The sequence below is a fragment of the Ornithorhynchus anatinus genome, chromosome 4, assembly GCF_004115215.2.
Source record: "Ornithorhynchus anatinus isolate Pmale09 chromosome 4, mOrnAna1.pri.v4, whole genome shotgun sequence".
NCBI lineage: Eukaryota > Metazoa > Chordata > Mammalia > Monotremata > Ornithorhynchidae > Ornithorhynchus > Ornithorhynchus anatinus.
Window position 1 is genome coordinate 28367637 of NC_041731.1, and position 23750 is coordinate 28391386.

The window sequence follows — 23750 nt, forward strand, 5'->3', positions numbered from 1 at the left end:
TCTGGTGTACCTTCCTAAGAGGGTATAGTGCTTCTCACACAGACGTTATTCAGTTGTCTCTAACCAATTCCAAGTCACTTTGCTGATTTTACTGGTTTAAATTAGAGACAAAACAAAAGAATGTGAAATGAGAGAAAAAAGTGACTCTCACCAATACACTGCATTTTCAGAGTAGGAGAAATGGCCCGAGAGTTAAATGAATCCTGTAAGGTCTGAATCTGTTTTAAGGGCTCAAGCTCAACTCAGCACTAAGTTGGAGGGGTGGGCAGAATTCGCTCCTTGCCAGGGAAATGGAAAGCTAGGGTGATGTCATAAAGGAGGGGAGGAGGATTAAATTCCTTGCACCACTGGTCTCCTGCTCCAGACCATGACAAGACATCACAGGACTACCTCAACATTTAGAATATTCGGAAGGCCACAGCTGGGGTGGTCCTTTTTTTGATTGCTGGACTGAATCGTGAAGCTCTGCTTCTTCATCTCTAATGCCCTTCTGCTCTTGAAGTGAAGCAATCAATTAACGGTATTTATTGAGCATTTACTGTGTGCAGAGCTCTATATTAATCTCTTGGGAGAGTACAATGCAAATAAATTGGTAGACATGATGCCTTACCAAAAGGAGCTTCCAACAGAGGGGCAGACAGGAGTTAAAACAAATTACAGATAAAAATGTATGTAAATTCTGTGACTGTGGGGTGAAAATGCTTGAGGGTTTCTGATCCAAGTGTATAGATTCATTCATTTATAGAGGACTGGACTAAGCAATTGGAATGTATAATTTGGCAACAGATAGAGATGATCCCTGCCCAACAATGGGCTCACAGTCTAAAAGGGGGAAGACAGACAACAAAACAAGTAGTCAGGCGTCAATGGCATCAAGATAAATAGAATCATAGATATATACACATCATTAATAAAATAGAATAATAAATAAATAATATATACAAAGATACACAAGTGCTGTGGGGAGGGGAAGGGGGTAGAGCAGAGGGAGAGAGTAGGAGGAAGGAGAGGGGGTAAGGGGGAGGGGGAAGGGAAAGGAAGGGATCAGTCTGGTAAGGCCTCCTGGAGGAGGTGAGCTCTCAGTAGGGCTTCGAAGAGGGGAAAAGAATTAGTTTGGCAGATGTAAGGAGAGAGGGCATTCCACGTCAGTGGTAGGACGTGGTCCAGCACGCAGAAGGGAGGGTAAATAAGGGAAGTCAGTTCTTAATCAGAGAAAGCTTTTTGGAGGAGATATGATTTTAGTAGGGATATAAAAGTGAGCAGAGGGGTGGTCTGTCATACAAAAGGGGAAGGAGTTCCAAGCCAGAGAGAGGACATGGGCCAAGAGGTCAGAAGTGATATAGATGAGGACGAGGTACAGTGATTAGTTTGGCATTAGACGAGTGAAGTGTGTGGGTTGCGTTTGTAGGAGGAGATCTGTGAGGTTAGGTAGAAGGGGGCAAGCTGATTATGTGCTTTGGAGCTAATGGTAGGGAGTTTCTGTTTGATGTAGAGATGGAAGGCCAACCATTGGAGATTTTTAAGGAGAAGGGAGAATTGGACAGAGGGTTTTTTTTTTCCCAGAAAAATGATCTGGACTTCAGAGTTATATATGAACTGGGAAGTAGAGAGACAAGAGTCAGGGAAGTCATTGAGGAGGCCAGTGCAGTAGTCAAGGAAAGACAAGAGCTTGGATCAGTATGGTAGCCGTTTGGATGGAGAGGAAGGGACAGATTTTAGAGATATTGTGACAATAAAACTGACATGATTTGGTGACCGAATATGATTTGGTGACCCAATGTGTTGTTTATGCCTTTGGATCTTTACCTCTTATGTACTTGATAGTCACCTCACTTCAAGCCCCACAGCAGATATGTATATATCCCTACACTCTCCCATTTCCACGACCTGTAATTTATTTTAGTGTCTTTCTCTCCTGTTAGACTGTAAATTCCTTGTAATCAGAGACTGTGTCTACCAAGTCTACTGTATTGTACTCTCCCAAGCATTTAGTACAGTGTTCTGCAAATGGTAAGTGCTCGATAAATACCACTGATTAATTGATTAATTGAATCAGGGAGACAAGTCAAGGATAAAGCCAAGGTTGCAGCCTTGTGAGATTTAGATAATAATGGTATTGTCTACATTTTGGGGAAAATTTGGGAGAGGACAAGTTTGGGCAGAAAGATGAGGAGTTCTATTCTGGACTTGTTAAGATGGTGTCAGGAGGACATTTGAAAAAGGATGTCCTGAAGGCAGGAGGAAATGTGAGACTGCAGGGAAGGAGAGAGGTTTGGGCTGGGTAGTAAGCATTCAATAAATACCACTGATTGACTGGAGAGGTAGATTTCAGAATCATCTATTTAAAGATGGTAGTTGAAGCTGGGGGAGTGCATGAGTTCTCCAAGGGAATGGGTGTATGTGGAGAATAGAAGGAGATTCAGAACTTAAGCCTTGAGGGACTTCCACAGTAAAAGGTAGAAAGCAGAGAAGGAAATGGGTTAAAAAGGCAGAGGAGCAGCTAGCGAGATAGGAGAATAAACAGGAGAGGACAGTCCTCTAAGACTCATTATAGGCAGGAAATGTGTCTGTTAATTCTGCTGTACTATACTCTCCCAAGCATTTAGTATGGTGTTCTGCAGAGTAAACACTTAATAAATACCATTGATTGATTGACAGTGTCAGTGAAGTCAAGGAGAAACAGTATGGCCTAGTGGATAGAGTAAGGTCCTGAGAGTCAGAAGGAGCGGGGTTTTAAACCCAGTTCCACCACTTGTCTGCTGTGTGACTTTGGGCAAATCACTTCATTTTTTCTGTGCCTCTGTAGCCGCATCTGTAAAATGGGGATTGAGATTGTGAGTCCCACATGGGCCAGCCAATGTGTCCAACCCAATTATCTTGTATCCCCCCAGCTTTTAATGCAGTGCCTGGCACATAGTAAGTGCTTAACAAATACCATAATTGTTATTGTTATTATTTTTAGATACTGTTTCAAAGTGAAAGGGGTGGCCCACAGTGCTAAAGGCAGCTGAGAGTTTGAGGAGGAGAAGGGTGGAGAAGATGATATTAGACTGACAAGGAGGAGGTCATAGTTGACTGTCACAAGGGCAGTTTCTGTGGAGTAGAGGGGATGGAATCCAGATTGGAGGAAGCCAAGGAGAAAGAGCAAGTGGAGACAGTGGGTGTAAACAACTCAAGAAATTTGGAAAGGAAGTGTAGGAGGGAGATGTGGAGGCAAAGGGCATACTCTTTAGGTAATGACCCCTAAAGGATGGGGTCAGAGGCGCAGATGGAGGGGGTAGATTTTAAGAGATGGCAGAAGATCTCGTGAGAATCCTGGGAAGGGTGAGAAAGCCAAAGAAGGGATAGGAGGAGGATGGGACTGGAGAGGTGCAGGGAGATTTTAGGGAGATCATCACCATCCCCGTCTCATATTTTATGTTTTCATCGTTCCTCGTTGCTAACCCTCTCATATTTTATGTTTTCATCGTTCCTCATTGCTAACCCCTCTTGTTCTCACTTACTCTTGGATTTTGAGCCCTAGAGGGGCCAGAAACAGTGTTGAGATCTCTTCTATGTACTTTTTCCCAGTGCTTTGCCTAAGGTAGATGTTTACTACTACTTCCAGTACTACTACTACTACTACTACTACTACTAATGTAGCTCATCCCTTTGATGGGAATTCAGCCTGCAGGAAAGCATCCTATCCTAATGAGGTTCATAGTCTCCTTGGATGGACCTTTTCTGGAATGTCAGCTTAAATCCTGGATTCAGTTTTAACTCCCCCAAGGGGCCTGTATGCCATGTGGAAGCCACAGAGAGTGCTGTTTCCATTCCCAGAAGAAATGAAAACAAAATGAAAATACATGGTTAACAGCTGAATAAAGATACTGAATATGTGCTTTGAATGCCCTCTATCTGATATCTCCCCTCAGAATCTATGAGAGCACAAACATAGACTGACAGATAAAAATACGTATGCACTTTCATTTCTATCTAAATATAACTTTATCTATGTTACCCCTTCTCATGAACCAACTTTAGCACTTGTGTATATACTGGTTATTTTGTTATACTTATTTATTCATTTATTCATTTTTTGCTTTTGTTGTTCACAGTTGCATCTCTGTGTTTTCTTTTGTTCCCATTGGATTATCTATGTCTTCCTGTCTCCCGCCCTGGATTGTAGGCTTCTCAAGAGCAGTGACTGACCTTGTCTTCTATTTTTGTTTAATACTTCTAAGTACCTAGCATAGGGCTCTGCACACAGTAATCAATCAATTGTTGTTATTGAATGCTTAGTATGTACAGAGAACTGTACTAAGCATTTGGGAGAGTAATAATAATAATAATGTTGGCATTTGTTAAGCACTATGTGCACAGCACTGTTCTACGCACTGGGGTAGATACAGGATAATCAGGTTGTCCCACGTGAGGCTCACAGTTAATCCCCATTTTACAGATGAGGTAACGAAAGTGTTGGAACATGTGATTCTTGCTTTAGTTGTGTGGAGGGGTGGGGGCAAACTTTAAAATAAATTACAGCTGGGCGATGGTAGGAGCTCAATAAATAATGATGAATGAGAATCTATATATAGGTTTCTATAGATAGCTCTATCATATTTATTCACACACAAATGGGAAACCAATGGGTTCTGCATTAGCTCTGTGGAAATCACTTTTCCAAGCTGTTGATGCTTGTTTTTCTGTTTTGCAGGTTTTCCAAAGAAGAAATCTTGTCCTTCCCTGCTTACCCAGGTTTTTGCCTTTTCTGTCCTGCCTTAACAACTCAGTCTTTATGTTGCCTAAGCTCTAGATTTTAAAAAGGGATCAGATCTGTCTTGTCTGGTCATCAAGCAAGGCTAACCCAGTTCTTAAGCTAACACATCTGCATCCAGGAAAGAGAGGTCTAATTTAGACCCAAATAGAATGAAAAAGGTGGTGAATTCCCCCACCTTAGTTAATACGATTACTAAAAATAAAAATATCAATTGTATTTATTAAATACTACATACCAAGTATTGCACTAAACACTATGGAAGATGCAATCTAAGCATATTAGACATACCGCCTATCTGACATGAGGCTCACCTTCTAAAGGGGTAGATAGAATAGGTATCTTATACCTCCATTTTTATAGTTGAAGACACTGAGGCACAGAAAAGTTAAGGAATTGTCCAAGGTCACACACCTGCAAGTATTGGTGCTGGGAGAAGAATCCAGATCAACGGACTCTCAGATCTATACTCCTTCCCCTAAGCCATGCCGCTCCTTGAGTTAGCATTCTGGCCCTTGTCAGAACCTGAAAGTGTGATCTAATCATATATTTGAGAGGTGGAAAGGAGCCAATTAGGTGCGGGCAAAAAGAAGAAAACTGGCTCTGAATAGGAAGAATATGATACACTTGAATTAATCCTGTCCCCACTGCACTGAATGAGCAATGGGTTAAATTAGTCTATACACCAATTAAATTAGAAAGATATCCCATTATGCACCAGCAACCTCCAAATCCCCTTTATAAGTTATGCTGTGGCGGATGATGGGGAGGGTGGAAGGGAAGTGTTTAAGTGAATTCTCTTTCCTCATTTGATTTTGATTCATACAGTCAAACTGATGAACCATGCAAATGGGAGATGAACTGCCCAATTAGGAAGGAAGCAGTTTTCACACCTTGAGAAAGACATGTACAACTGAAGGATATGTTGCCATGGAGAAAGAAGTACAGTATATGGCTGTAGTCCCATGTCAGAAATCTGAGCTAGGTCTGAATGGTCACCCCCTTCAGCTCATCCCAGAAATCTAATCGTTTTGGGGGTTTGGAACCTATGAGCTCCATTTTGCTTCTGGTTATTACCAGGAAGCTCTTATAGTCTATGGCACATGAAACTGAAGGTCAGAGAGGCCACTGGACTTGTCCAAAATCACATTCCATTCGCTCACTGGACGACCATACACGAAGCCATTTCCTTTCTCTGAACTTCAGCTTCATCTCCTATAAAATGGCAAGGTCCACAATAGGCAATTTCCTAGGGGAATGGATATTTGGGAGTGATCTGGAACTGGAAATCCAATACCAAATTAACTAAACCCTACTCATAAGCCACATTTTGGTGCAGGTTTTGTCTTAACATGTGGGAGATGAGTTAACTGAGGCACAGAGTAGTGAAGTGACTTGCCCTGAGTCATACAGCAATCAAGCGGCAGAGTGGGAATGAGAACCCAAGTCCTTCTGATTCCCAGTGTCTGTGGTCTACCCACTGTATCACTCTGCTTCTCTTTGCTATTACCTGTTCATTTGCATCTGTGGGGAATGCCTACTGAAGGTAGGGTCTCCAGTCAGAACATAGGAGAGGATGAAAAAAAAACACAGCAAACCTCAATAATGTCCCTCCCAGGTAGCTGGTAGAGTTCACCAGAGGGACTAAAGGATTGTAGGGGGTTGGAAATTGACCAAGTGTCTCTGCTAACTCTTCCTTGCCTTTCACACACATAAATGTGAAGCTTCATCTGATTATGCTCCAGGGATTTTACAGCACACTCTGGAGAGCCTCCACAGGCAAAATATAGTCCTGCTAAAAACACTGTGGCATAGAGCAAAGACCAGAGATATTTAAGCCCTGACAAATCAAAATAAGCCAATTGTCATTGCTTGCAAGGGCTTAAAACAGCCTCCTGAAATGACAGTGGAGTCAATGCCCTGTATTACTCCTAGAAAGTTTTAGTTTCTACAGAACGTTAGAATAATTGTGGTACTCTTTAAGTTCTTACTCTATGTTAAACACTGTTGTAAAGCGCTGCGGAAGAGACAGGATGATCAGGTCAGGCAAAGTTATTTTCTGTCCTACACAGGATTCACAGTCTAAGTAGGAGGGAGAAGAGGTATTGAATCCCCACTTTTGAGATGTACCAACTGAGGCACAGAGAAGCAGTGTGGCATAGTAGAAAGAGCACGGGCTTGGGAGTCAGAGGTTGTGGGTTCTAATTCTGGCTCCACCACTTGTCAGCTATGTGACTTTGGGCAAGTCACTTAACCTCTCTATGCCTCAGTTACTTCATCTGTAAAATGGGGATTAAAACTGTGAGCCCCACCTGAAACAACCTCATTACCTTGCATCTACCCCAGGGTTTAGAACAGAGCTTGGCACATAGTAAGCACTTAACAATTATCATCATTATTACTATTGACTTGCCCCACGTGACAATAAGCACATGGAAGAGTTACGATTAGAACCCAGGTCATCTGGCTCCCAGGCCTGTGCTCTTTCCACTAAATAGCACTGCTGCTCTTCTACATCCTACAAGTGTCTGGTAGCAAGACAAGGGAATACTACAGGAAAGCCAGGGATGGCAGGGGTTGGCAGGAGGGGCCAGGTGGCACTTAGAGTTAAATGCCTGGTCCCATATACTCACTAATGATAGTGAAATCCAGTCACACCTGTGGATGTAGCAGAAAAGACCCATCAAATCCACTTCAGGGCATATATAGACCATCTTTTTATATAATAGCTATAATAATAATAATAGTATTTATTCATTCATTCAATAGTATTTATTGAGCGCTTACTATGTGCAGAGCACTGTACTAAGTGCTAGGAATATACAATTTGGCAACAGATAGAGACAATTCCTGCCCAGTGACGGGCTTACAGTCTAATCAGAGGAGACAGACGGACAAAAACAAGACAATATAATCACAATGAATAGAATCAAGGGGATGTACACCTCATTAACAAAATAAATAAGGTAATAAAAATATATACAAATGAGCACAGTGCTGAGGGGAGGGGAAGGGAGAGGGAGAGGAGCAGAGGGTAAGGGGGCTTAGCTGAGGGGAGGTGAAGGGGGAAAGGGGGAGGAAGCAGAGGGCGGAGGGGGAGCAGAGAGGGAGAAGAGGGAAAAGGGGAAGCTCAGTCTGGGAAGGCCTCTTGGAGGAGGTGAGCTCTCAGTAGGGCATTGAAGAGGGGCAGAGAGTTAGTTTGGAGGAGGTGAGGAGGGAGGGCATTCCAGAACAGCTATAGGATGTGGGCCAGAGGGCAATGGCGGGATAGGCGTGAATGGGGGATGGTGAGAAGGTGAGTGGCAGAGGAGCGGACAGTTCGGGCTGGGCAGTAGAAAGAGAGAAGGGAGGTGACGTAGGAGGGGGCAAGGTGATGGACAGCCTTGAAGCCCAGAGTGAGAGTTTTTGTTTCGAGGGGAGGTTGATGGGCAACCACTGGAGGTTTTTAAGGAGGGGAGTGACAAACCCAGAGCGTTTCTGCAGGAAGAGGATCCGGGCAGCAGAATGAAGAATAGACTGGAGTGGGGAGAGACAGGAGGAAGGGAGGTCAGAGAGAAGGTGGACACAATAATCCAGCTGGGATATTATGAGAGCATGTACCAGTACGATAACCGTTTGGATGGAGAGGAAAGGGTGGATCTTGGCGATATTGTAAAGGTGAGACCGGCAGATGTTGGTGATGGATTGGATGTGTGGGGTGAATGAGAGTCCTGAGTCAAGGATGACACCAAGGTTACAGGCCTGAGAGACAGAAAGGATGGTTGCACCATCCACAGTGACAGGGAAGTCAGGGAGAGGACAGGGTTTGGTAGGGAAGATAAGGAGCTCAGTTTTGGACATGTTGAGTTTTAGGTGGCGGGCAGGCATCCAGGTGGAGATGTCCTGGAGGCAGGAGGAAATACGAGCCTGAAGGGAGGGGGAGAGAACAGGGGAGGAGATGTAGATTTGGGTGTCATCTGCATAGAGATGATAGGTGAAGCCGTGGGAGTGAATGAGTTCACCAAGGGAGTAAGTAGAGATGGAGAACAGAAGAGGGCCAAGAACTGATCCTTGAGGAAGCCCTACAGTTAGAGGATGGGAGGGGGAGGAGGAGCCCGTGAAGGAGACTGAAAATGAGCGGCTAGAAAGATAAGAGCAGAACCAGGAGAGGACGGAGTCCATGAAGCCAAGGTGAGATAGGTTGTGGAGGAGAAGGGGATGGTCGACAGTGTCAAAGGCAGCTGAGAGGTCGAGGAGGATTAGGATAGAGTAGGAGCTATTGGATTTGGCAAGAAAGAGGTCATGGGTGACCTTAGAGAGAGCAGTCTCGGTAGAGTGGAGGGGACGGAAGGCAGATTGGAGGGGGTCCAGAAGAGAGTTGGAGTTGAGGAATTCAAGGCAGCGAATGTAGATGACTCGTTTTAGGAGTTTGGAAAGGAAGGGCAGGAGGGAGATAGGGCAATAACTGGAAGGGGAAGTGGGTTTGGGAGAGGGTTTTTTTAAGATGGGGGAGACCTGGGCATGTTTGAAGGCAGAGGGGAAGAAGCCCTTGGAGAGTGAGCGGGTAAAGATAGAAGTTAAGGAGGGGAGGAGGGAAGGAGCTATGGTTTTTATAAGGTGAGCAGGAATGGGGTCCAAAGGACAGGTGCAGGGGTTGGCACTTGTGAGGAGGAAGGAGATCTCCTCTGAGGATACTGCAGGGAAGAATGGGACAGTAGGGGAGAGGGTTGGTGGAGGGGGAAGCAGAAGGGAGAGGGGTGACTTTGGGGAGCTCAGACTTGATTGTGTTAATTTTCGTGATGAAGTAGGTAGCTAGGTCATTGGGGGGGAGGGGTGGGGTGGGGGGAACAGGGGGCCTGAGAAGAGAATTAAAAGTCTGGAACAATTGGCAGGGGTGATGGGCATGGCCGTCAATGAGGGAAGAAAAGTAGTTTTGCCTGACGGAGGAGAGGGCAGAGCTAAGGCAAGAAAGGATAAAGTTGAAATGGATAAGGTTGGCTTGGTGCTTGGACCTTCGGCAGCAGCGCTCAGCAGCTCGAGCATAAGAGTGATTGAGGCTGACAGAGCCAGAGACCCAGGGCTGTGGGTAAGTGGAGAGAGAGCGGCAGAGGGAAAGGGGGGCGAGTGAGTTGAGATGAGTAGAGAGGGTGGAGTTGAGAGCGGTAACCTGATCATAGAGAGTGGGAAGAGAGGATAGGGAGGCAAGGTGGGGAGAGATGCTTTTGGAGAGACGCCTGGGATCAAGAGAGTAGAGGTCTCTGTGGGGGAGTAATACGGATTTGCAGAGGGAGAGAGTGTGAGAGAGGAGGCAAGTGAGAAGGTAATGGCCCGAGAGAGGGATTTCAGAGTTGGTGAGGGAGGAGATAGTGCTGCGGTAGGAAATGATGAGATCGAGGGTGTGACCAAGTTGGTGAGTGGGCAAGGTGTGGTGAAGCAGGAGGTTGGCAGAGTCGAGGAGCGATAGCAGGCAGGCAGCAGAGAAGTCACCGGGTACATCCATGTGGATGTTGAAGTCTCCGAGGATCAGAGTGGGCAGAGAGAGGAGAGAAGGAAGGTGAGAAAAGGGTCAAGGTGGTTGAAGAAGTTGGAGGTGTGACCAGGAGGGCGGTAGATGACCGCTACAAGAATCTGGAGGGGGTGGTAGAGGCCAATAATATGGGCTTCAAAGGAGGGGAAGGAGAGGGAAGGGGGAGGAGGGATAGTGCGAAAGCGGTATCAGAGTGAGAGAAGGAAGCTGACGCCTCCTTTTCCGGTGAGTCTGGGGAAGTGGGAGAAGGAGAGGCCTCTGCTGAAGAGAGCAGCAGAAGAGACCATGTCTTCAGAAGTGAGCCAGATCTCCCTAAGGGCGAGGAGGAGGAGAGAGTGGGAAAGGAAAAGGTCAAGGATGAAAGGTAGTTTACTTGTAATGGAACCGGGATTCCAAAGGCCACACTTGACAGCAGCTGTGGGTGCAGGGGAGGGAGGGGGGAGGAAATGGGGGGAGGAGAGGACTTGGATAGGAATGAGATGGTGGGGCTTGGGCGGGGAGAGGGGGATGAGGGGTGGCGATGGGATGGGACAGGAGGGCTGGGATGGGGCGTGGGTAGGGAAGAGGGAAGGGGAGGGGGTGGGAAGAGGGGGTTTGGTGGGGAGGAGGCAGGGGGAGGGGGAAGATGGGTGGCGCTGGTAAAGTGGGGTTCTAGGGCGGGAGACGGAAGGAGGGGAGGAGGCAGAGGAGAGAGCGGGAGAGAGTTGGGCGGGAGAGGGGAAGGGGAAGGTGAGGATTGGGAGGGGCAGATGGGAGGAGAGCGGGTGGAAGGATATGGTGAGGTCAGAGAGGTAGGTGGCAGCACTGACAATTAACAAAAACATGTGAAAACGGTAATATAATAACATGATGCAATAAGATATTATTAATAAGCGGGTGATGACCAGGTTCGGGTGTCGACTAAGGGTCAATCGGATCAAAATCAAAAGGCTAGCAGCAAGGAGAGTTCTGGGGCTCACAGTCCAAATGTCTCTGAGGTGGTGGAGGGAGCCCTGAGCATGTCCAACATGGGGAAGGGTGGAGCTGTTGTAGGGGATAGAGGATGGGAAACTCATGGGGAGAGGAGTAGTTGCTGGCGCAGGTAGCAGCTAAGCACGGACTGAGTGCAGAGCACTATACTAAGTGCTGGTTAGCATTCAACAAGTTCCCGGTCCCTTGAGGGGCTCACAATTTAGTATGTCCTGCAGTAGCAGTCAATCAAATCAATTAGTGGCATTTATTGAGCATTTACCGTGAGCAGAGCACTGCACTAAGCACTTGGGAGAGTGTAATACAACAGAGTTGGTAGACTGGATCTCTGACTATGAGGAGCTTACACTTTAGTGGGAAATGCACTGCCTGTCATTGCTTTTGATTCTGCTTCTTAGTTTTCTACTCTTCCCAAAGTCTCTGCTCAAAGAGAGAAAGCTGTTCCCTGGATGCCACATGTCAAGCCAATCAGTTAATTTCAGGTGGTTCTCAAACGTTCTTAGATTGAGCAAGTGCTTCATAATAGTCTCAAACCTTTGATCTGCTCCCACTCACCCCATTGTCATTGACTCTTTTACTAATGTCTGGTATCCTGTATTAGTCTACTTACTTTTCTTACAGATTCCATTCAGAAGAGCTGGTTGCAATGAGCATTGCCTCAGTGCAAATGAGCTGATGGTATTCTAGATCTTAGTGATAATTCTGTTTTGCTAGTTTCTTTTTAAATTGTATTCGGGATAGATACAAGATAATCAGTTTGGACACAGGGCCTGTCCCAAAGAGTGCTTACAGGCTTCATCCCCATTTAGTACAGACAAGGTAACTGAGGCAGAGAGAAGTTAAGTGTCTTGGCCAAGGTCATAAGTTAGAGCCCAGGTTCTCTAGCTCCCAGTCTCGTGCTTGGCCACACTGCTTTTCTAGTTGATGTCAGATATGACATGCTATAAATGAAGGCGGTGAAAACCTTGAGTACTGATGTGCCTTTTGTGGTAGGTGCAGATCTCGATATCTTGAATTTAGGCTTCCACAGGATAAACACCACTTTGGGGAAAGGAATTTACATTCTTGGGTTCATACTTTATTCTTCTTTTTATTAGCATTATTAGAAAACATACATAAGACCAAGATAATTTCCTTAATATAGGAGTCAAAAAACAGTAGGGTACCCAATCTTAAGAGAGACAAACCAGCCAAAGGAAAATGGGATTTGAAATTGAAACTCTTATTAGCATATTTATGAATTGGTCCATTGATAGTGGTGATAGTCATCCTCTTCCACACTCCCGGCTCATGTGGGTGGTATGATAATGAATTGGGTGATGTCTGCAAAGCTACCTGTGGGAAATAGGACTAGGTAAAAATATGGAACTAATATTGATAATACTAAATCATCACTGCCTGGGATTTTCCTTCAAAGTTCCCCTATCTCACAGTCTCATTAATGATATAACTCAATCCATTAGGCTGTAAGTCCCTCAAGGGCAAGGATTGTGTCTGTTACTTCTATCATGTGTTCCCACGTGCTTATCACAGTGGCTGCATCAAATAGGCACCCAGTGTAAGCTCTGCACAAAGGTAGGTGCCTAGTACAAAGTTCTTTACATATTACATTCCCAGCACATTGCTCAGTGCACAGTGGACACCCAGTAGAGGTGATGTATACAACAGAACTCTGTACACAGTAGTCACCCAAAGAATGCCATGGAAGAAAAAGATGTTCAGGACGGTGCTCTGCATGAAGTCAGTGTGTATTACAGAGTTCTGTGCACAACAGGTGGCCATTATAATGTTCTGAACACTAACGGTGCCCAGTAAAGCTCTCTGTTCACAGTACATACAGTATTGTGATCTGTACACAGGAGGCACACAATTCAGTGTTCTGGGCATATAGACACTCAAAAAATACTTCTAATGCTGCCACTGTGTCCCTGCCCAGCTGCCTCTTGTCCGAATTGTTACCCTTATCTTTTGTGATAACCACCCTCTGTTTGCTCTCCTCCTCCCAGATACAAAGAGGACAGGGGCTCACAATACAATGGACTTCATTGCTTCAGCATCAGCCAGAGCACAAAGGTAAGTAGGTTTGAGCAGCTCCCCAGTTTCCTGGTTCAACAAGCAATTCATAAAAAATAAGTCAACCTGACTTATTGGTTATGTGGTGGGAGGATGGCAAGTACTTTCATTTGGAAGTTTAGGCTGAAAACTATGTTCTTCTAGCCATCCTGCAGTTAACCATTCTGCTTCTCTGGAAGGCACAGATCTCACAAGAAGAGTGAGAGGAACAATGGTGACTCCCTTCCCACTGCATTTTCCCCCGCTACCTTAAAAGATGGCGAATTCTCTTACAGCTTCCTTATTTAATGCAGTGTTTGCCCCATCAGCTCCACCAACCCATTCATCAATCAATTCAGCAATCAGTAGTATTTCCTGGGCACACAGTGCTTACTAAGTACTTGGGAAAGTGTCATACAATAGGGTTGATAGACACAATCCCTTCCTTCTAGAGCTTAGAGCTCTGAGGGCACTGTTAGTGCCATGAGGAAGAAACACTTGGCAGTTATAATGGATTCTCTAGGTCTTGGGTGGATGATGACATAAGGACCAAGAACTAAGCAGTATGGCCTAGTGAAAAGAACCTGAGGTTGGAGGAACTGGGACCTAATCCTGGCTCTGCCATTTTCCTGTTGTGTGATCTTGGGCAAATGAATTTATGCCTCAGCTTCTTCATCTGTAAAATGGAGACTAAATATGTATTCTCCCTCCTATTTAAACTGTGGCACAGGGACTACTTCCAACCTGGTATCCCAGCATTTAATACAAGGTTCGGCATAAAGAGCTCAACAAATTCCACAGTTGTTAGGAGAAGCCACAAAGGAAAGGGGAAGCAGCTGTAGCTATAACCGGAGCTGCTTTCTACTTCATTGCAGCAGAAAGGAACCACCACAAATGGTGGCATTTTATTTTGGTAAAAAGTTTAGACTAATAAACAGAGGAGACAGAAACAGCCTGACTCAGACTGGGCCTAGGGCCCTGGCTCTCTGATACATCCTAACACCATTTATCCATTCATTCATTCAATTGTATTTATTGAGCGGTTACTGTGTGCAGAGCACTATACTAAGCATTTGGGAGAGTATGGTACAAAAATAAACAGACACACTTACTGCACACAATGAGCTTACAGTATAGATAGGAAGACAGACATTAATATAAATTACATATATGTCCACAAGTGCTGTGGGGCTGGAAGGAGGGATGAACAGAGGAAGCAAGTCAGGGCGACACAGAAGGAAATGGGAGAAGAGGAAAGGAAGGCTTAGTCCGGGATGGCCTCTTGGAGGAGAGGTGTCCTCAATAAGGTTTTGAAGAGGGGAGAGTAGTTGTTGGATTTAAAGAGAGTAGGCATTCCAGGCCAGAGGCAAGAAAAGTGCGAGGGGGAGGCAGCGCGATAAACAAGATTGAGGCACAGTGAGGAGGTCAGCATTAGAGGAGCTAAATGCATGGGCTGGGTTGTAGTAAGGAGTGGTAAGGTAGGAGAGTGCAAGGTGATTGAGTACTTTAAAGCCAATGGTGAGGTGGTTTGGTCTGATGTGGAGGTGGATGGGCAACCAGTGGAGTTTCTTAAGGAGTGGGAAAACATGTCCTGATAGTTAATTCTTCTCTGATAGTTAACCCTCTTCCCAGTGGTCCCAAATTTCTGATAACCTCCCTGAACAGATGCAGGGAGCAGAACAATTGGAAGGGTGGAGGCAAAACTAGAGATGTTTTCCTCTCTTTCCTTCCTGACTACAACCGGGTGATCCCAGGCATCCCCATACCAAGCAACTACTTCAAGGGGCTTTGGGAAGATCCCACCTCCAGGTGATTTCAAAGCATTATGCTGAACTGAGAGAGCTGAACCCAACCTCTGATGTCTGAGGGAAATCAGGTGGGGTTCCCTTCCCCATCCCCCAGTAAATGTTTACTATTGGAATAGTCATGGCTGTCAGCTGCTTGGGGAATGTTCCAGCCTATCATGTAAATATATTTAGGCAGTCTTTAAAGCATAAATAGATCAGTGTAATGAATGTCCTCGAACAGCCAGAGCCTGAGACAAACGGGAATCATATTTCGTGTTTGATGTTGCAGTTGTTTTGCAAAGGAAGGGCAGAGGGGCAAAAATGATTAGAGCACATTACAGAGTGATTGCTGCTTCACCAACGTGCCTGCTTCTGTTTTGATGGTTTGTTTGCATGTAATTGCAGCTAGGTCTGGAGTGTCTGGAGTGAGAGAGAAGTGAGGGGTGGAAGCAAGTCCTTGAGCCTCTCCCCTGCTGGGACTGCTTCCTAAGCTAATTTTCTGGAGAAACCCTATTTCCTGGCACTTTAAGTGGGAGAGGGGGCAGGGCTTCTGGAGGCAGAGTAAGTCCTTGAAGGTGGGGCAAGTAATTATGAAGGACAACAGAAGAGAGGGCAACAGGGATAAAGACAGAGGGAAATATAGACTAGAAAAGAAGAGACAGGGGCAGAAAAGCAGCATCACGCACTCATACACACACACACTCTCCTCACCACCCCCCACGTAAAGGCCACAGACACTCACATCCCCATCTACAAACCCAGATTCTCCCAAACACTCAGAGAAGCACTTATTCAAGGGCCCGGGAGTCAGAAGGTCATGGGTTTCTTATCCTGTCTCTGCCACATATCTGCTGTGTGACCGTGGTCAAGTCACTTCGCTTCTCTGTGCCTCAGTTACTTTATCTATAAAATGGGGATTGAGACTGTTAGCCCCACATGGAATAGGGAGTTTGTCCAACCCAATTTACTTATATCCGCCCCAGCACTTGGTTCAGTGCTTGACACAGGACAGATAAGCTAAGAGCAGAGAAATGGCAACGGACACAGATGTCCTCTTGAATCCTGCTGCTACATACCTTTCCACCGCTGCTTTTTTATGGTATTTGCTAAACGCTTACTGTGTAACACTGTTTCAAGTTAGAAGTTAGTTAGAAGCAGCGTGGCTCAGTGGAAAGAGCACGGGCTTTGGAGTCAGGGCTCATGAGTTCGAATCCCAGCTCTGCCACTTGTCAGCTGTGTGACTGTGGGCAAGTCACTTAACTTCTCTGTGCCTCAGTTCCCTCATCTGTAAAATGGGGATTAAGACTGTGAGCCCCACGTGGGACAACCTGATTCCCCTGTGTCTACCCCAGCGTTTAGAACAGTGCTCGGCACATAGTAAGCGCTTAACAAATACCAACATTATTATTATTATTATTAAGTGCTGGGGTAGATACTAGCTAATCAAGTTGGACACAGTCCCTGTTCCAAATGGGGTTCACAGCCTTAATCCCCATTTTACAGATGAGGTAACTGAGGCCCAGGGAAGTTAAGTGATTTGTCCAAGATCACCTAGCAGACAAGAAGACACGATTGGAACATAGATCCTTCTGACTCCCAGATGCGTATTCTATCCATTACGTCATGCTGTTTCTTTTGCTTTCATTGCTACTGCCTCTACAGCCTGCTCCTTAAGGTTTAAGCTGTGGCCCCAGGCACACAGTCCGAGCATAGGCTGGACGAATGGAGTCTGGAACCATGGTGGCAAAAGCAGGGAAAGCTGTTCAATCCCTCAATCAATTTTATTTATTGAGCACTAACTGTGTGCAGAAAGCTCTACTAACTATTTGGGAGAGTACAATATAACGGAGTTGGTGGACATGTTCCCTGTCCACAATGAGCTTATAGTCTAGAGCTGGAGGCAGACAATATAAATAAATCAATAATGTGCTGTAAGAAAGTTCTCATCTTCTGTCTGCTCTGTGTTGGATGCCCAGCTGCCTGTGCTACATCCCAAATCAGGTCTTTGGATCAGTGTGCTGGAGATATTTTGGGTAGTGGGGTGGAAGTCTATATGTCATTATGGCCCCATTTACCATGAAATATCTAGTCACTGCATCTTTATTTCCTTAGCCCAGGGCCAACAGTAGCTCCAGTGTGTCCAGGCCTCACCAGTGAACACCACACTCATGTCCACCTTTACAGACCAGCCACACGAGGAAGCATGCAAAATCACAAGACCATTTAGTGTTAGAGTCTAGAGGTAAGGGCACCAAACCTCTTTTCCAATCTGAAGAAATGGGCTGACTCTCCCCTCAACTCACTGTTCATTTGGGGGCTTAACTGTTAAATGGACACAAAATAGGTAACTATGTCTGTAGGATGTAGAGTTTGGGGCAGAAAGAGTCCTAAACATAAAACTCTTAGGAAGGAAAAGTGTCCACATTTCCAGTCAAGAAACACTGTACTAGATGCTGTGGGGTGCTTCCAAAGTTAAAGGAACCAGTTCCTCTGACTCACAGAATCTACCATCTAACAGAATTGAGGCCATGGAACACTAGGGAGGAATTGGAGAGACAATTACCCATTTCTATCCAGGGAAGGTTTAGTTAGTAATGGTAATTATGATGGTAAGCAGCGTGGCTCAGTGGAAAGAGAAGCAGAATTATCCATTTCTATCTAGAGAAGGCTTAGTTAGTAATGGTAATTATGATGGTAAGCAGCGTGGCTCAGTGGAAAGAGCACGGGCTTTGGAATCAGCGCTCATGAATTCGAATCCCAGCTCTGCCACTTGTCGGCTGTGTGACTGTGGGCGAGTCACTTAACTTCTCTGTGCCTCAGTTCCCTCATCTGTAAAATGGGGATTAAGACTGTGAGCCCCACGTGGGACAACCTGATTCCCCTATGTCTACCCCAGCGCTTAGAACAGTGCTCGGCACATAGTAAGCGCTTAACAAATACCAACATTATTATTATTATTATGGTAATTATTAAGCAGTTACTATATGCCAAGACCTGTACTAAGCACTGGGGAAGATACCAGATAATCAGGTCAGACAGTATATCTCATGGGATTACACAATTTAAGTGGGAGGGAGAGCAGGTAGTGAATTCCCATTTTACAGATGAGGATACTGAGGCACAAAGAAGTTAAGTAACTTGCCCAAGGTGTCACAGCAGGCAGGTCAAGGAGCGAGTATCAGAACCTGGGTGCTTTGACTCTCAGGCCCATACTCTCCCCAGGTCATGCTGTTTTTCAGAGCTCTGAATCTCTGCTCCACAGAGATGCAGAACAAACGCTGACAGCGTTCCCTGCCAGCCTCCGAATTTGAAGTTTTCACAGGTGATTGTACAAAGTGAAAACCCACCACCTCGCACTGCTCTAATTACAACCGTGTTGAACAAAAAGGAGCGAGGCTTTTTTTAATTAAGGATTGTTGTCATTTGACAGGCTTCACTGTCTAAGAAGAAAGGAGAAAGCAGTAGCATCTGAAACGAACACCAGACACCCTCGTGGGCTCCCCAATCAGAAGTGGTTTTCTTGACGCTGACGGAGCCTTTAGAGTGTCTAATGTGACATCCCTGAGGAAAGTCTATCCCTTCCCTCCCAACTCTGGCCAGGCACCGGAAGAAAAGTGAAAGCTTCAGGCCTCAAAAGAGCAGCAGCTTTGAAATGTTTGTCTCTCTGACACACTCCATTTTAGGCTTGAGCTCGTTCCCAAAAAAGCCATGCTTCTCCACTGTACCTGCACTGATTTGAGGAAGTGGATTTATACAGCAGTTTATCCTGGATTTTTGCTCTTCAGGCCCTGCTGGAGGCTGACATCCCCTCCTCCTGACAACTCCAGCATCTGGAATTGTGAAGCAATATGGCCTAGTGGAAAGAGCAAGGGCCTGGGAATTAGAAGGATGTGAGTTTGAATCCCTAATCTGCCACTTTGATGTTTGACCTTGGGCAAGTCACTTCACTTCCCTGTGATTGTTTCCTCATCTGTAAAATGGGGATTAAGATTGTGGGACAGGGACTGTAACCAACCTGATTAGCTTGTATCTACCAAACACTTAGAAGAGTGCTTGACACATGGTAAGACCTTAATAAATATTAGTATAATTATAATTATTATCTGGAAGGGGCCATCTCCCTGGCAAAAATGAAAGGGGATGTCTCCTGCACAACCTCACTCAAGTCTCCCAAAAAGGCATCTCATCTGTTTTTTCTATGCTTCGTTCCTCAGCTGGTGAGCCAACCTGTCCCTAGAGATCTCCACCAACAGGAACAAACAAGTAAACAAATGATTAAAAAGCCAAAATAAAATAAATACAACATTCAAAGGGAGCCATTAAAATTCTCCAAGTCTCCTCCAGCTGTGAGCCACTCTACATCACTCACTTTAACAGGAGTCTGACTCTCTGACAACCTGAGCGGGGCTAGGGACCCCAACAGCTCTGTATCCTCCAGGGAAGCTCCTTTCTCTCTCTCTACCACTATGTTCCCTCCCTGCTCCTGCTCGAGTTACAAAAGATGGGAGGCTGTCTCTGTGATACTGAGCCTGGTGTTCCTACATCCATGCCTCAGCTTCATCTATCTTGCTTTCTCTAAGAGTCCAGGCAAGACCACTAGTCTGTTAGCATTGAGAGATACTATATGCAGAGTAGCAACTGGCTTCCAGTTTGGTTTCTCCCTGATTCAGGTCCCTTTGCCCAGGGAGGGAGCAGGTGTTTCTGACAGCTGTCCAGAGACTGCAGAGACTGCAAGTGGATCTAAGGAAGCTCTGGTGGGAACAAGAATGTGGTGGGACTCCCAGAAGGAAGCTTAGCAGTAGATAGCTCTGAGGAGGCATCCGAATGCCAACAAGAAACAGAAGGTGTTTCCCCTCCGACCTTGGGACCCTTGAAAAAGAGATTGTCTCCCCACAATTTAGGGATTGCAGGCTACACATCCCTGGGAGTGCAGGTGAAGACTGGAGTCCTGGGACAGGACATCCTATTGGTAGTAACCCCTCAAGAGGAGTTTTGGAATATTCGACAGGGGCCTTCCTCTCCTTAGTGGATAGAGCACGAGTCTGGGAGTCAGAAGGACCAGGGTTCTAATTCCAGCCCCACCATTTGTCTGCCCTGTGATCTTGGGCAATTCGCTTAATTTCTCTGTGCCTGTTACCTCATCTGTAAAATGGGGATTAAAACTGTGAGCTCCATGTGGGACATGGACTGGATCCAACCTGATTAGCTTGCATCTACTCCAATGCTTAGTACAGTGCGTGGCATACAGTAAGTGCTTAACAAATACCATAAAAAATGCTGGGCAGAAGAGAAGCAAGATAGTTGTTTTGGAATTGGTTAGTGAGCTGGTGAGCCCTGGACAAGCAAAGCAATGCTACACTGGGTACCAGGGGGTAAAATGGCATCTCCAGATCTTGGTTGGGTGGAGAGCAGTCTAGCTGTGTATGCAAACACTAAAGTAGGATTTGATTCCACTCCCCAGGCCCAGATGGGTGGAATAGGACAAGGGGTCTGGACAAACAGTTCAACAATGTTGAGCATTTGCTGGGTGCACAGCACTGTACTAAGCGCTTGGAGAGTCAAGCATCAAGGTAATCCTTTAACACTTTCACAGCACTCAGGCAGATCCACAGGATGGCCCATTTTAAAGGAAGCTTTAATTAGTGGAGGACTTTGAAATGGGCTAATTTACTGAAGTCCATCTCAAATCAGGCTACGTGAGGCAGGGAAAGATGCAGTCAAACAGGGACCCCAAGTTACTGGATCCCAACTTCATCTTCATCAGCTAGTAAACCCATTCCAGTGGCCCCTTGTTCTGCCGGATGCTTTATTCCTGCATTCATATTTATTGAATGTTCACGTGCAGAGCACTGTACTATGCACTTGCAAAGTACAATTTAGCAATAGAGACAATCCCTGCCCACACCAGGCTTACAGTCTTGAAAGGGGGGAGACAGATATAAAAACAAGTAAACAGGCAGCAAAATAAATAAATAGAATTATAGATATAAACACATCAAAACAAGTCAACAGGTATCACTATAAAGAGGATTATAGATAGATACATATATAAAGTGCTTTGGGGCAAGGGGGAGGAGCAAAGAGAGCAAGTCGAGGTGACATGCACGGGAGGGGAAGCTGAGGAAAAGTGAGGCTTAGTCTGGGAAGGCCTCTTGGAGGGGCTGAGCCTTCAGTAGGGCTTTTAAGGGGTGAAGAGTGGTTGTTTGGTGGATTTGAGGAGAGAGGGCATTCCAGGCCAGAGGAACGACATGGGTCAGGGGTCAATGGCAGGACAGGAGAGATCAAGGCACAATGAGAATGTTAGGACCAGAGAAGCAGAGCATGTGAGCTGGGATGTAGGAGAGAAGGGAAATGAAGTAAGAAGGGGCAAGGTGATGGAGAGATTTGAAGCCAATAGTGAGTTTCCCAGATGATAATTAGGGTTAGATATCTGACATGACCATGATCTGAACTCATCCTATGAAGCTGATGAGGGAGTGTTTCTCTGAGAATAGCAGATGAACCTCGGGTTTGAGAATGATAATAGTAGCATGCCCTGCACAACATCTTTCACTCAACAGTATCTATTAGGTATCCATTGTGTATTGAGAACTGTACTAAGCACTTAGAAGAGTACAGAAGATGTAGGAGACACAATCCCTGCCCAGAAGGAGCTTACAATTTAATAGTTCTCTCTCTCTCCAACACACACACACACAAACACACCTTCTCTTTCTCTCTTCTAGCTCAGATATGGAGTGCAATTATCAAGGAGGGGAACATTGTAGTAATCCTGGCTCTGTCACTTATCAGCTGTATGACTTTGGGCAAGTCACTTAACTTCTCTGTACCTCAGTTACCTCATCTGTAAAATGGGGATTGAGATTGTGAGCCCCACGTGGGACAATCTGGTTACCTCGTACCTACCTCAACACTTAGAATAGTGCTTAGCATATAGTAAGTGCTTAACAAATACCACCATTATTATTATTATTATTGCAGGCAACTGCATACTCAAGTGCTGAAACCATTTATGGTTGAAATGTCCACTGCAAAATAATGATGCCCTGAAACCCAACAAGTAGTTGTTTTGGAAGCTGCTGTGATCTTCACAGTCCAAGTTAGCTAATTTGGGGGATTCCTGCCAGGTCTGACCACTTCCAAAATACCCAAGGTGACCCTTTGGTCAGACACTTTCCCCATTGATGACATCCGTCCAGCTGGCATCCCCCTCTTGCAAAGCCAGAGCTAGAACCAAGGACTACTGATTCCCATAATTATGCTCTTTCCACTCCCCGATTTGAGTACAAGCTCCCTATGAGCAGAGAATGCTCTTTCCATTCCCCTATTTGAGTACAAGCTCCCTACGAGCAGCGAATGTGTCAGTTATTTCGTACTCCTCAAACACCAAATACAGGGCACTTTACCAAATGGTGTAGGGGCTCAACAAATAAATACTACTCCCAACAGTAGGTGACTTAATCAGAAATGGAAAGGGGAAGATAAGAACGTTCTTGATTTTTTGTCACTCAAGTATCTTACATGCTTTACCAAAAGACACAACTCGGTAAGGGGGCATCAGAAAGAGAGAGAAGAGAGTGTCACTGGAATGGGTAATAAGGGATGAAGTAGGTTCTCCCCTGTGCACCTTTTAAATCAGGATGGAATTCCCATCTTTCTAAGAGGGCTTGAAACACGCAGGCTTGAAAGTGACAAGAGCCTAGCAACAACTTAAGATCCTTCCCAGCCCCTTGATTCTCCAATCCTCCTGGTTTCTTGGAGTAATCAGTGACTACCAACATTGTTGAATGTCCAGAGCAGCATCAGACAGGAAGAGCTCAACTCTGTGCCTGTTCCAGCGGGTGCCCTCTGAGGCCCATAGTAACAAATGCACTTGAGATGGGAAAAAACCAGAGGATCCAAAGCGAAGCTGGGCTGTACTAGTTTGAGGGGCTGTAAAGGTTTTATTGTCCCTTGTTAGAGGTATGCCAGGGAACCGTTGCCATCATCCCAAACTCACAGCAGTAAAAGCTTTATAGCACTCTGTGCAATCACAGCTGCATATAAGGAGTAAGCGCCACAACTAAAGGGCTCTGCCTCTTAAATGAGTGTTTTAAAGAATTACTGGGTGGTTTCTGGGGCAATTTGGTTTGACATTTTGTTAAGGAACCATCGCAGGTAGGAAAAGAATAGGTTCAGATCCAAGGGGAGAGTCCTGAGCCAGATCTTATTGTTCAGAGAGGCCTGAGGCTGGGGAGAGAGAAGTCTGCAAAGTCATATCCTACTGGGAGTCATATCCTACCAGCCCAAAACCCTGTTCCTTGAAACCCTGTTCCTCACTCAGCTGTCTCCCTTGGGGATGATTATCCTCCCTGTCAGATCCAGCCTGGCACATGCCCTGTAGTTATTTACATTAATATCTGTTTCCCCAACTAGATTGTAAGCTCAATGCAGGCAGGGAACGTGCCTGTCAATTCTCTTGCATTGTACTCTGCCAAGTGCTCCGCACACAGTTAAGTACTCAATAAATATCACTGGTGTTGATGATAGCTGAACCTTGCAGCCCTGCTGCTCTATGCTGAGGCATCCCTGTGACAAGGCATCTATAGGATCCCTTAACTCTGCATTTAACTGTGCCTGATAAGCCGTCACTTTGGAATGGAGAAAATATTCATTTCAATTAGGCGTGCCCAATGTCTGG

General features: G+C 45.5%; 1 protein-coding gene and 1 long non-coding RNA gene across 3 annotated transcripts in view; one reads left to right on the forward strand and one right to left on the reverse strand.

Moving 5' to 3' along the window:
• ASTN2 (astrotactin 2) overlaps positions 1-23750 on the reverse strand; it is an 869558-nt gene that overhangs the window by 676681 nt on the left and 169127 nt on the right. The gene's annotated exons all lie outside the window — the stretch shown is intronic.
• On the forward strand, positions 369-18954 carry LOC114811162. The gene is made up of 4 exons (XR_003758843.2): positions 369-520; positions 4697-4737; positions 13238-13304; positions 18501-18954. It is a non-coding gene; the product is annotated as an uncharacterized LOC114811162 (long non-coding RNA).